Raw genomic sequence first — 14,328 nt, forward strand, 5'->3', positions numbered from 1 at the left:
TTTACCACATAAACGCCTGGGTACTCAAATCAGCCTGACCAACATAAATGTTTATACTAGACACAAGATGCCAGTGATTACTGGTTTCTCTAGTCATAATGGAGATTGTACTTGCTGGTCTTTAAAAATCATAGTTTTGTTTTATGGTAAAAATGCTGGGGGAAGACTGGGACAGAAATGATAGGCACAGATTTCAGAGATCCAGTGGGAAAAAAAGGAAAATAAAGGTGCACCTCAGCATTTTTCTGTGTACAGGTATTCAGCTTCCTGTAGCTCAACCTGAGAGGAAAACTAAAACAGATCAATTTCTTAGGAAAAGCAGAAAGACTCTTAAATAACAAGTAGAATAATTTCAATTACTAGCATGATAATTTCTACTTGTATCTTAAGTTTATAAGAAGGCTCTGATACTTCTTGCTCTTAATTTTTGGATGATCTACAGAGAGGGAATCTTTCCTTTTCCTGATTCTCCACATACCATAGCTCTGTGAAATCCATCATTCATACCTCCCCTGCCTAGCTAAATGTGTGCATGTTCATGTGAAGAAGTTCAGTTGAATTCACCCAAAGCCACTCCAGATTTAATACACTATGCCCAGTGCTCCTGTTTTGGCAGGCACATAGATTGATTGCCCAAAATCACCTGTGACACCTGCAGGTGGAGACACCCCACCGGCCTCCCCAAAGTGCGTCCTGCTGTCCCTGCCCTCCGTGCCTGCTGAGGTCTGCTCAGCTGGCAGCAGCCACTGCCCTGCAGTGATTCCTACTTGTTTCAGCTGCTAGGCCATGGGGTGGATGTGCACAGTTTAACCAGTGTGTGAAAACCCAGCCACACGAATGAATTTACCTCCCCCTTGTAATCCAAAGCTAATTCCAGCAGAAGGTGGTCAGCCTGGGCTTGAGGGCACTCAGGACCTAAGCATCTTGGATCTGATGATAGTTTAAAGCTATTCTTACCTTTAGGATGCTTCCCAGCATCAAAATGCCCAGCCTAAGCCTCCCCTCTGTCATTGCACATAAAGAGATTTTCCTCTAAAATATTTCTACAAGGCAGTTGAGATTTTGTGAGTGCAAAATTTCATGTTCTTTTCCTTTATCTAAATTATGATAAAGGAAAAAGTGAACCTTGGCTGAGGAGCAGCAATAGTCTTGTAATAATTAGCAATTCATTTGAACTTAAAGCTCATAAACCAAAGAGTCAAATAATTAAATTAATTATGATGCCAAAAAAAATCTGCCAACACAATCTATGACTTAAGGTATTGATTATGGCAATTTTATTAACAAAAAAAGACGTAAATGGCAGGTGATACTACTTTGTTTTTTGACATACTTTAAAATCCACTGCTATTTAAGAACAATGCATTAGATGTAACGGGGATTTTTGTTAGTTAATTCCAGTTTACCAAAATCCTAACATTTAAGTGGAACATACATATTTTTATGATTCTTTCCTTTGGAAGTCTTCACATGATCAGAATGATACTCCTGGCTAAAGTCACAGAGGAAGGAGAAGCTTCAGAACTGACAATGTGAAGAATCTGCCTAGTTTAGTGCAAAGACATAAACTTGAATCTCATATATTTCAGGTGAATGCCTTGATCATGATTCAGAAGATTTTAACATGGGTCTGGTTTTATTTTATTCTGCACTGAAGCAAAAGCAATTGCTGAAACTTCAATTCTTGAGGAAAAAAACCCCAAAAAACTACTTTTCCTCCAGTTTGGGTTATTAAAAACAATTATTACATTATTACACAAATCTTCATTAAAAGTTACAATCAATTTGGAGAAGATTGCAGGTGTTATTTCAAATGCCATTTAGAAGGAATGTTGCACTTGTTTTGCAGTCCACTGTACAGTAGTGGGGTGGAATGAGAAGAGATGGGTCTGCAGCTACTGGTGTAAAAAGTGACAGAGATTCTTTGAAGTCCAAGGGCACTCCACTTTGAATTGGGGGAATCTGAACTGGATTGTGCCTTATCTCACTCAAGTTCCAAAGGCCACAAGGTGCAGAGTATACATAGCATGCACTTCCACATTACCAAAATAGCACCTATAAACTAACTGACTAATGTCAGTAAATGAGTAAGTAAACAAACTTACATAAAGAGGGATGTTGTCCAAATATGCAAAATAATTTGACACTTTTAATATTTTATAACTAGCTACATCTGTCTGGTATGACAAATTTTTTGGAATCTTGAAGCCTGATCAGAAATGTTATTAAGTGAATTTTCAAGAATACTATTTAGAACCAAAACATGACAATTTTAAAGTAAAAACAAGAAAGGAAATGATGAGAACATTACTCTCATGAAACTGCACAAATAAAATTAAGCAGTGGATCCAGGCTTTGACAGACTAATGTATTTTAACCTGCTGTTTCCTACAAAGTCTCACAATTGGAAATACAGAAAAATAAGCTGAACAGCTGCAGAGAAGAAGTATTAATTTCATCTCCTGCATGGAAATAAGAAACCACATAGTAAACAAATAATTTGGGAAACCTTTCTAAATTTTAACTGTTGTAACACGTTGTTGACTTGTTTGATATGATGACATTGGCACGTATCCAGTTTTGGAAGCTGCTGGCAATTTTCTTCCTGGGACTAATTAAATTCATGATTCAAGGAATAGGATCACTTGGCCCCTGGATGCACATTCTTACAATTTCCCTTCTATTTCTTTGCTGGACCTTTTGATAAGCCATTTCTCACTGCAGTGCTGAATGAGGTGACACAAAAATCAGAGGTAATTGTTCTGAAAGGCCCCCACTAGCTTAATCTTGGTTCAGGACATCATCAAGCTTTATGGACTTTACTCTAGTCTTAAAATGTGAAAAAAACCCCGTGGAAATGCAGGTAATAATGAAGAGAGGTACAATAATGTGAGACTATGAGGACTGCCCTGGCCACTAAATCCAGTCTCCTGGGGTACAGGCACCACATTGCATATTTCCTGTATACATTTGCCACACATTGTCTTGAAAACCTTATCTCAAATACTTTCTGCTGGTTAAGCATATTCATATAATTTCTAGGCTAAACTTAATAGGAAGGTTCACAACCTATTTATTTTTGTGTGACTATTGTCCTTAAACACTGTTTCTTCTTCTGTTGTTTATTATCCTTTAGAAGAAATCACACACTTGAAAAGAAGTTTTAATTAATCCTTCTTGAACAGAGCCAACCAGGACCCACTCAAGTGAAGTTTTTGCTAAGCTTTGTAGGCTGGCAGCAATACTTCATCACAAAAATATGGCCTGAAGCACAAGTGAATGGTTTTTTTTTCAATGGCTACATCCCAGAGCTTATCACAACACTCACCCCAAAATCCCGTGATATACCAAAGTCCTACTCTTCTCCATAGATTCCAGTGAATGAACCTATAGCTAACTGACTCTTGTATCGCTATTGTAACTTTATTTTCATTATATTAAAACTACCGGAGTCCTCAGTATCACCATGTCCTTTCTATACAGTCTTCCTCTATAAGGACGACAACTCCAAACTTTGCATTATCAGCAATCAGCTCTGGATGCCAAAAGCAAAAAAAGATGTAAATGGCAGGCGACACTACTTTTCCCTGTACCACATTTGTATACTTTGTTTTTGACATGTACTTGGAAACCTGTTGCTATTTAAGAAAAATGCATTAGACATAGCGGGGGTTTTTGTTAGCTAATTCCAGTTTACCAAAATCCAAATATTTAAATGGAACATACATAGTTTTATGATTCTTTCATTTGGAAGTCTTCACATGATCAGAATGATACTCCTGGCTAAAGTCACAGAGGAAGGAGAAGCTTCAGAACTGATGGGGATAATGCCACTTCAAGAGTGTATCTGAAGAAACCACACAAACTACAAGTAGTTACTTCCCTATTGCCTTGTACGACTTTGACAGTCCATGTGTTAGCTCAGGCAATAAATCTTGGTTTATTCTAAATCAGTTTGCATTACCTTGCATCATCATGTTCTGTGCCAGACCTTGCAACAACTACCTTTATCCCACTCCTCCATGTCACAGCAGGGGTGAAAATAACCACGGGCATGTTGAAGCAACAAGTACCTTCTAAAGCAATCTAGTAAGCAAGCTCAGGATCTTTATGCACTATAAACTATTGTCACATATAGATGTGAATACCAGCTGCATGTTAAAGTTTCTCACTCTTCAGCTAAATCTCTTTGAAACTCAAGGATGACATATTCATTCATCAAAGGATACTATTTGATTTTCTGGCCCTACATGCACAGACATCTCAAATCGCTAAGAGGAATGATGATGTCCCGATGTGTACGTTGTGTTTCTTTGGGAGAGCCCTTATATATACAACCTTAGTGGCATTAAAAAGCAGATATCAAAATGTAAGTAGTGTAAGATAAAAACATATCTCTCTTCTACAGAAAAGAATATGCATTCATTAATTTGGATTAATTACTAGTTACAAAACAGAGCACATCAGGGCACTGCATCCTTGATTACTATAGGCTAATCACCAAATCTGAGGATGAATGAAACTGCTTGTTATATCATCTCCTTATTTATTCTGGTATATATAGTCTTTAGATAAGATTGAATTATCTGGATTATCAGTGGTGGTAGATCTACAAGAAATATTAGTAAACATCTCTGTTTCTTATTTTTCTCTTTCAACAAATGTGTTTTCTTTCTCTCATATAATGAATTATGAGATTAAATTTTGAATTTAATGATTGAAATTTTGCTCTCATTGTATATAAATAAGTTTATCATAATTTAGCTGATGGTATTAATACAGGACACTATTCCTAAAATCATATTTACTTTTCAGTTATATCAGTGGAAGTATGTTTATAATGATTTGCAGGCTGTGGGAGAGAGGAAAGAGGAAGAGGCCCAAATGTATTTCAGTGGAAGTACGTAATCGAAATTCTTTTAATATTCTCTAGACTACAAGCTACACAGAAAGAAGTCAGTTCCAGTCAACTACTACCAAAACACCTTCAAAACCTGCAGGCTGCTCAAAATTGTAATAGGAATTGGAAAACAACATTCAAACAAAACTCCAGGAATAAACACACTGTTTCCTTCCAACAAGAAATACCAGGGGCATAATTATCCTGTTCTTGAACTCCTTATGAAGCAACAGATACCTGCCACTGTAAAAAAAGTAGGTGACTGGTTTGAATCTGTGTGACCTTTCTTATATTCTTTTGTTCATATCTCATTTAGCTCTAGCAGTTGTGCGTATCAGTAACACTTAGAGTGAAGCTTCATGACCTAGAAAATAATCTAGCAATGGAAAAAAAAGCTAAACAGTGTCAGTTTCTCATTATAGGGGAGGTTTCTGAAAGGTCAGAAAGCTTCTGAAACAGAAAGCAGTAATGTATGAACAACACAGTTTAAAACAAAAATTAAAATCATCAGCAGGGGTTGAGTCTAGGCAATATTTCAAATTATTAGACTTTATATGAGCAAGATAAATTTTTAATAAAATTAAAGCCTGGGGAGCTGAAAAAAAAAAAAAAAAGAAGATAGGATTTATATTTACAGACTAGAGCATTCAGTGGTTTTATTATTTACTTGGAATAATGTGACTCATGCCCATAAGAACTGACTAACCTCTTTGCCACTCCTATCTTTAATTATTAGGATTGTAGTAACAGACTGACTGTGTTTTTTTCCTGCTCATTAGTTTTAAGTTTATTATCCTACAATTTCACAGCATATTTCCTTGTTTGTGTTATTGATAGGAAGAACAAAAGATTCTGCTGTCTTGCTTCCTGTGTTATTCTACCACGTGTATTTAGCATATACACTCTTACTCACTTTTCTCTTAAACCATATAATGCTTTGAACTTTTTCTTTAGATGCAAGTATTTTTGCCATGTTTTCCAGATTCATCAGTGTGTTTTCATTCTGAATTACTACATCAACAGTTTGCAGTGGGATACAATTTAATTTAACCTTACAATATATAACTCACTAAAGTTAGGACCATACTCACTTTAGCATTCCCAAATCAATGAAAAGACACAGGCAGTCCACAGGGAAATTCAGGATATTAAAAAAAAAAAATGAACTTCTTTCTGGAGATGCTTCTTAATGTTAAAATAGGGTTAAGTGATCTATTTTCATAATTCAGCTATCTCAAAGATACTCTTATTACTTGAGAAGAAAATGGACTGAAGATAAAGATAGTGAACAAAATATTCCAAATAAGATTGTAATTTCTTTTTTTCTTTTCCTATTTTTTAAAGCAATTCTAATTTCTGTACATGCTTGCCAGGGTTGTTTCATTTGTTGTTTTTGGGGGGGAGGGTGGTGTTGTGTTGAGCCAAGAAATTATTACATATAACCTGTCCAGAAGATGATAAGATTTACTTCAGAATTTTCTGAGTGGTTTCTCACACTTATGTCTTACCCTGACTAGTTTCTGAAACATAATGTCACTTGGATATTTTAAAGTGTATTAAATTGGAAGATACTACAATTTAAATATATTTGAACTTAAAGCATCTTTAACCGAGTGGCAGATTTCAATAAGCTTAATTTCCACTGTTTCAAAAGTTCTTAATCAAATGCTACAAAGAAAACCGTATCAGTTGAAAATGCAAAATAGAAAGCACTGTTTGACAAGCTAAAATCTCTGCATTTTCACAGTTATATGAAAACAACTTGTATTTTCTTTTGAACTGATGAGAGTATGATCCTATTTTAGATCAAATAAGACATTTGCTTTAGTTTGCAAACTGAACCGTAGCCCTCAGTAAACTCAAATTTTGGCAATGTAACAAATGCAACAACAACAAAGCCACTTCTACATGTTGTTCTTCCTTGCAGCTTTGAGTAACTTCCCATATATCAAACACAAAGCCTAACATAATCTTGGTCATTCTTCTCCCTCTTGGGGGTCTTTGTAAGTTGTATTGCTTTAGGAAATTGAATACAGTGACTACCCCACCAAAGATATCACAGAGAAGTGGGGAATACACACTAAGCAAAAAGATGTGTTTACTTGTAGGACTTCTCTTTCCTCCTCCACTCTGTTGTTGTTATCCTTTTGAAGCTGTATTGTTACCTAGCCTATCTGAAAAGTTTTAGCAGAAACTGAAAGATTCAAATCAAAAGAAAAAATAGACTTTACTGTTATGACTTTTCCTCAGAAAAAGTGTTCTATTGAACATAATTTTGTTTAAATACATATATATATACAAATATTCCAAAATTACCATTAAAATACTTTTTTATAGAAAATACATTTAAAAGCAGATTGATAGCTCATGGCAGGAAAATAAATTCTGCACCTGGGTCTCTGTGAAGATAGACAGCAATATTTTTGCTGTAGCCTTTGGCAATCTTTCGCCTGGGATCATAAACGTATCTAGAAATTTGGGCTTTTCTCTTGTGGTAACCTTTGAACTTCCCTTAAAAAAAACCCCATGTCATATTTAACTATAAATAACAAAGATGGGAATGGTCAGCATACATAACCATTCTTTTGATTTGCCCTAGAAATATTTTGAAAACAGCATTAATTTGTTTTTATTCTTTTCCTGCCATGAGTGTTAGCTTTTCTGTATCTATCTATTAATAAGATAGATTCTGATTACAAACTTATACATAAGTAGGACCCAGATCCCATTTTCATTTCCAGCAGCTGTTTATAAACACTGTGGGATAACTTGGTCTGAAGCTGATTGCTCTGTACTGAGTTCATTTTTGGCAATTAAAATTGATTAAGAATCAAAGTGTTCCAGTATTATTCCACTGGATGTAGCAGAAAATGAAGTTTTCCTGTTACTGACTGTAATACACAGGAAAATAAATAAAATTGCACTGAAAAAATAGGAACAGTAATATTTGGTAAACAAACTTCCATTATATTAATTCCAAATGTTGATCCCCCAACACATGTCACATAATTTTTACGATTTATGATAGGTCTGCAATTAAGTAGAACTTGTTATTCTGGTACAGTAGTGAAGAAATAAGTGAGCTAAGATTTAGCGTAACAGAGAATGAGTTCATTTCAAAATGTTGCTGCCAAGACTACTAAAACAGTCTGTTCTGAAGCAGGTGTGAAGTACAAGGAGTTGTCAAGTCCTCTGAAAAGCAGAGTTTGCTTACTCTTGTTTACATTTGGCTGGAAAAGGTCTGACATTCTCTTCAGTTGTAGTCCCAGAACCTGAAGCTGTAAGCAAAGTGCCCCAGGTGTCTTGCAGCTGCTCAAGGAATTTAAAGTTCAGCAGCTATCGGTTTTCTTCTAACAAATTAATAATCAGAATTGACAGGAACAACAATTTCTCTGGGAAACTGTGTGGGCATCAAAACTTGTCCTCAGGGTAGACCCCATCTGCAGGCTGCCCAGAAGACCCGTGAAACCTACACTAACACTTCATGATCCCCAGAGTGTAGAGGGGGATCAGACTCCCAAGACTTCCAGTGCCAAAGAAAAAAAAAAAAAAAAAGGCAACTGATGGTCTTCATCAAGATATCAGTATTTTCTGACAAATTTTTGTTTCACTGTAAGGTTTGTTACTAACTGTAGTATGAAGAGCTTTTGCCAATGAGTGAAAGGTGTCTATGAAACTTCCTCAAGAGATCCCAGGAAAAGAGAACACTGAGGAAAGGTGAGGTGTAAGCTTATTCTTCTTTTGCATCTCCTCACACACTGAAAAACCTCAGCACATCACCAATGAATAGTGAGCTGTCTCTATGAGATAGGGATGAGTAAATGATCACAGTGTCATTATTTACCAATTAAATAACTACACGGTACAGTAGGAGCTGGCAAGGCTTTGCTGGCATTTCAGGTTTTGTCAGCCTGGATATATGGGACTAACTGTGAGTATAATTATCCTCACTCTCACACATCCCAGGTTTTAGGGGTTGTTCTTCACATGAATGACCCTAGCTTTTGCTGTCAAGATGTAGTCACAGGATGCTCTTTTACAAAATTTCTAAGGATGGGAGGAGATACAAATGAGAGGAAGTCAGAAACTTGGGTTTCTGGTATTAAGGGAAGGTACAGTATAAGCAGTGTGAGTAGTGAAAAAAATTGGAAAAGCCTGAGTTGAAAAACAAGGACATGATGAACACAGGACAAAAGAAAAACACTTGCTTGGGACAGCAAGGAAATGGCCTGAAATAGAAAGTAGTGTGTGCTGTGGCCTAGGGACCATGGTTCTGGCACACACTTCATGTCTTGATGACTGTCCATAATTTGATCTCATTGGGTGTAAAGGTGGTCAGTTCTTTTCCCCTGATGGCGATTAACGAGCAGAGAGACGGCTTTCACGTTTGGACTTGGGATGTTTATTTTTCTTATCTATATTACATTTTTACTGACAGTGATCTCTTCTACACACTAATAATCTAACAAGCTACAAATGGTGACCTAGGGCTCTGTCCACAAGGCATTTTAAACATAAACTATCCAATATCAAATGCCAACTCATTTATTTTTACTTTTAACCCAATAACCAAACACCTGTGTTCTGCACTGTTTACTTTTCTGTCCAATCACACAATATTACTAAAATCTATGAGGAAGAAGCTGAAAGAACAAGTCAACGCCCTAAAACCCCCATCTTGTTGCATACATATTACTATATTCTAAAACATTAAAGTCTAAATTTTCCACTATAACACACTTCTGTTTAAACCACATACTCACCATTTCAGTCCTATCTATTAATTTTAGAAGCATTTTCCATGGCCTCAGGTCTAACAGAGTGTTCTCTTGTGGATCTGTGACTGTCAGCACAGAAAGCATGAAATTCTCTGTGCCCAGGGTTCCAACAACTGGGAAGCAGCTTTATACTGATTCTTGTACCTGGAATGGATCTCTAGCCTCTCAGCAGGTTATTGATGGTAGATTTTGCAATGCTAGAAACAGAAGCTGAGAAAGGAGGCAGACACAACAGGAAGAAATGGTTTTTGCTATTCCCTTCCTTTCACTGTAACATTTGTGATACTCTTGTCCAGTTGCTGCAGCTGAAGGAGCATATCACATTATCAGACTTTGGTGGGGGAGAGAACAAAAAAAAAAATCTTCTTTTGGTTGATTTTCTTTTTTATGAATGTAAATGAGGAAGTGAACAATATCTTAGCAGATTTGATGAATCATGCTATCCACACAAACTCCCTTCAGACCCAAGAAATCATACTTCCTTTTAAAGGTGTAAGCAGGATTCAGTAATCCAAAATCAGTCTTCTATCAGGAAAAGTTGCATACTACTTCTGATACTCTACAGGAAGAAAAAGTCTTCTCCAAAAGTCAATACATACATATTTGATTCCTTCTTTTTTATATTAATTTGAGCTTACTGTAGCTTCATTATCTTCAAGAGGGTGGATCAACATGCTGGTTTATGTCATAGGAAAATGGCTTCTTACTGAATTTTCCAGCCCTTGATTTCTTAACAACAATAGCTGATACTACTTCTATCCAGTCTTTTTCCTCTATTTAGCATCCTCCTGGAATTGAATTGTTTCTGTTTGAACTAGACAATTAGGCTTTGCTGACTCTTTCTTCTACAGCTGTGGTTCATATCTAAGATAGCTCATGAGCCCATTAAGAGCAGCTATTAATGAAAACAGGATAGTTCAGCCATCCCATTCATACACTTCATAATAATTTGTGAATGGTTTACTTGCATTTTGGATTTCTCAGCTGGTTTACTCATATCCATGAGAACACATCTTTAGCAGGCATTGTTGCTCAAACTCCTTTTAGCTGCCACTCCCAGAATAGTTCAAACAGCATATCTGAGTATCACAGTTATCCAACAATCTGGTCTTGTCAGGTAGAGATTTTTTGGACAGAAAAAATTATATCAGTAAATCACTTCTAGACAAGAACAAAACAAAACAAAAACAAGACAGCATCAATTATAAAGGGATCAAGACAATGAAAGAATGAATTTTATATGATTATTAAAAATCGTAAAACTGAAAATTGCAATGAGAACAATAACATTAGAAAGTTAAAATTTAAATTATCCTTTCTTCTACTACTCACTGATCAAATAAAGGGGGGTCTTATAGAATAAACAATACTAAGTACAGATATTTGCTAGTCACTGTTCACCCATCCATTTCAGCCTAATGGCTTTTCTTTTTAAAACTACCTTAACCTTCCTTAGACAAAGCCTGTACTATGTTTTTGCTTTTCCAGAAGCAAACTTTGTTGCTCCTGAGACTCCTCCTATTAATCACAGTCAAGTCAGAATTTTGAAAAACAGCAGTAGATGAAGAAATTACTGTCACTGAAGAAAGAGAGGTATGTGCATGGTCTGCTACAAGAGAAATGAAATAGCACTGAAATAGAACTAAGAACTTTTTCAGTGGTAATGTTTCCCACTTGTTACTGGAACAAACTAAGAGCTCAAATGACTATAGTCTAAGTCAATATATCTTTTAAAATAACTTTAGATGGATATTATGGAAATATTCTAATTGGACTGAGATTTTGAGTGAATTACTTCAAGTCTTTTGGCTCCAATAAGCTTAGACAAATTAAAGCACATTGCTGCTGTTATTAATGTACACTCAAACCCTTACTTAAAAATAATGCATAAAAGTGTCTTGACACATATAGGTGTGCTGGGAGAATCTGCAGCTGAGGAGGAGAAACATTTTCTTAAACTGCAGAGCAGAGAAATACTGATGAGTGCTTTTACATTTACAAAAAAAAGAAAAGGAAAAAAATGGTTACTGTCAGAGAGAGAAGCCACACAGCTGTTGCTTTAGAAAACCATGTAACAGCAGCACAGTTTCAGGCTGTGGTTCCTGAATCTGTTTGTGGCACATGAAAGCATCTGCCAGTGTTCTGCATCTCACTGGGATCAGCTTCCTGAAGTGAGCCTTCACCTTGCACTGCTCCAGGGCTACTGCTATCACTTTCTGGCTTCCAAGGCCAAACACACTGGATGAGCTAATGCTGTTCAGAGCTCTCACTGCATCCCTGCACTGTGCTGCTCAACATATCTGCTTCCAGCAATGCTGGGTGCAGACAGCAGAACACAGAGTTTTTGGGTATTTGGGTCCTGTGCTGTATTTCATCTCTAGTGCCCATGTGTCTTGCTCCTGTGAGCCACTCATTTACAAACAAGTGGGAATTACTTGTGAACATCTATGGTTGTTTTTAAACTGTGCCCAGGAGGAAAACACTTCAGTGCATTATTTCTACAGGAACAGAAGTACACATAAACCAGAAAAAACACATTACTGCATTTCTTAAAGTTAGTACCCAGACCCTTGAATAAAGGCTGGCAGATGCAATGTGTTCTTTCAGTACCCATTAGTAACTGGTCAGTAACTTACCAAAGGAGGACATCAAACCATAGTGTCTTTGTTGTTAAACCACATTTATCTGCTATGAAGCCTCTTGTGGGGAGAGACATTTCTAAAAATTACTTCCATTTTGTAGACCCATTCACATTCTTCCTTGTGACAGGATTGTGAACAGACAATTTACAGTTTATTTTTGTGTGGTCTTCTGATGGTATTTTAGCAAATCTGTACAAACTGTTACAAGATATACGTATTTGTCATTCACTCATCCTTTTGTATTTGTGGGCAGACTTCCTATAAAGACCATTTTCCAAATGGGGGTACTTCATTGTTTAATAATTATTCTGACATCAAAGTGAGACAAAAGAATAAGAAATTGCTCTCCAGCTACTGTCAAAGACCAGTGCATGGATATTCCCATTAGAAACGTGACTCTGTTTGTGTATTATCACCTACCACTGTGCAGAGTTGTTTACCACTTCATTATCTTCTGTATTTCAGAACACTGGAATATTAATGTTGTCAATGAATCAGGGAATTGTATTGGCCATAGCCTATCATTAACCAGGGAGAGCAAAGGGCCATTTTATGACCTTTGGCTCCTACGTGGGAATCTCTCTCTGAATAAACTAACTGAAGTAATACATGTGGAGGCTTAATAATTACTTTCAGGAAATTCTAGGATGCTAATTTTCATATTGATTATATCTATTTGTATCCTGTAATTTCCTGAATTGTTAGTATCAAGACATGACGTTACGTGAAATCCTCTCCGGCCTACCTCTGAAGAAAAATATTTACAGTGTGACCCAAAGCTTAACAACTACACCTGGCAGAGATGTGCAAACTGAAAAATACAGAGTGTTCACTCCACAGCTCTCAATGACCATCAGCTTAGGACATCCAGCAAATTGCCAGTGATACTGCAGATATTAAGATGCAGGACTTCCTAATGCCTGCCCCAAGCCATACAGTAACTTTGAAACACAGAATAAACAGGACAAAATGGGTACTGAAGCAAGTCAAAACGTATACTTCCTAGTTTCAGGCAATTATATAAATATAAATCTATTTAAAATAATAATTATATAAATGTAGGTAAAACTCCTATAACGTAGAAATGCACCACAGAAACCTTGTAGAAAATTATGGCAAAGAAGTAATTATTACCGAATACTCTAAGTAACAAGTAGCATGGGAAGAATGCATTCACATTATTTTTGAGCTTTATAGAGTCAATCAAAAATTCCTAGAAGGATTTCCCCCATATGTATTAATTACAGCACTATATAATGGCATGAAATATACTACAGCATCTACATTAGTAGCTAAATGAAAATCCAGGAAAATATTGGAAAAGTCAAGATACTAAATTATATTTGGCCTCCACAAGCACATACATGCAGGAAACAGAACAGAATGGAAAGTCCATCACCCATATCATGAATTCTTTAACGAACATACAATCCTATAGAGAATATATCTTACAAAGGGAAAGTTTTCTGCAGCCCTGGTTACCTATATCATTTTGCATCAGGTATCTGCCTCTGATATGTAAAGCTCAGCCCACCTCTGGGAAAGCCAAAAAAAATGCAGTGAAGCTAAATGTCATCTGTATCTTTACAAAACTAGAACTCCAGAAGCCACAGCATTTCACCTACAACCAAGTACAAGGATGCAAAATTGATTCAGGAATATCTGAATACCGCTCAGGCTTTACTTTGCACCCCATCAGAGGAATACAGGGCCACCACTCCATTTCTTGGCTGTCTGCATATTGGTAAGAGCAGAAATAAAAGCCTGAATTTGCTTCCAAAAGATACTCTTGGGCACAGCCCTAAGCAAAGGTTGGTGTTTAACCTTCCAGTGGAGTCACAGGAGGTAATGTGTCCCAGAGCCACACCTCAGGGGCCAAACTTAAATATATTGTTTCCTCATTGCCTCAGGGGGGTAATAATTTACTACTCAATCAGTAGCATTGCCCATCATCTTGCATGATGTATGATGTGAGGCTTAGACTGCTTCTCTTCCATGTTTTCTGTCT

Source organism: Parus major, chromosome 2 (assembly GCF_001522545.3).
Source record: "Parus major isolate Abel chromosome 2, Parus_major1.1, whole genome shotgun sequence".
In the NCBI taxonomy this organism is placed as follows: Eukaryota; Metazoa; Chordata; class Aves; order Passeriformes; family Paridae; genus Parus; species Parus major.